Raw genomic sequence first — 1,020 nt, 5'->3', positions numbered from 1 at the left:
AAAGAGGTTCACCAGGGCCAGGATATAGCTCACTGGCATAGGACCACTGAGTTGGTCATGAGGTCATAAGTTTGAGTCCTGGTACAAAAAGAAAAAAAAATGGTTTGCCAATCAAACATTATAGATTCTGAGTTGCTTGCCTCTTCTTCTTGAGTTAGATTCCAGGTTCTTCTTGTCTCTAACAATGAATGGAAGGAAACAAGTAAAAGTCAGTGGCTAAGCTTATTTGAGAAAATAAATATGAAGAGTAGGAGAGAGACTGGCTCTGTAGAATGAATCTGGGATTATTAAAAAGAGAAAAAGCAATAAAAGGACACCCTGGTGGAAACAAGCTGGGCTGCCATGAAGAGAATCATAGTAGCAAGTTTTTCTTGAGATCTGTGTCTTTTGTGCAGTCTAAACCTTAAGGAAATCCATGAGAACTTCTACAGATAGGTCCCAGAGGTGGTGCTGGGGTCCCATGTCTCAGGCTGATGTCAGGTCCAGGCCATCCTCTTGAAAACCTGATTTCTAGCAAGAAATCCATGTGCAAGGTTTTGAAAACTGTTCTGCACACTTGCCTGGAATGCTGTAATTTTAGCAGTTTGCATCCACTTCCCCAGCCAGCTGTGCCTTGTCCTAATCTCTCCTCTTACCCTAAGTAAATATCACTAAACTTTGCTGCTTTATTTCTTACCATCATTTGCCACATACAATTCTTTGATCCTTGTGCATAAAAGCCTAGAAAGCCACCTAAAGCCCTATCATTCACAGCAGCAGAACTAGAGCTGATCTTCTTTCCTCAGACTCCCTAGTATTGGGGTTACAGGCACTCACCACCATGCCCAGCTACAAAATAAATCAAACTCAAAAGCCTTCATTAGCTTTTCAACTTTCAGCTAGGAGGAGGCTAAGGTGCAACTTTCTTCGGTCGTCCCGAATCTGGGTTCATCCGACACCAGCCACCTCCAGCATGCCACCCAAGTTTGACCCCAACGAGATTAAAGTCGTGTACCTGAGGTGCACCGGTGGTGAAGTTGG

The sequence above is a fragment of the Octodon degus genome, unplaced genomic scaffold, assembly GCF_000260255.1.
Source record: "Octodon degus isolate 3935 unplaced genomic scaffold, OctDeg1.0 scaffold00027, whole genome shotgun sequence".
In the NCBI taxonomy this organism is placed as follows: Eukaryota; Metazoa; Chordata; class Mammalia; order Rodentia; family Octodontidae; genus Octodon; species Octodon degus.
This window is presented reverse-complemented; position numbering follows the sequence as displayed.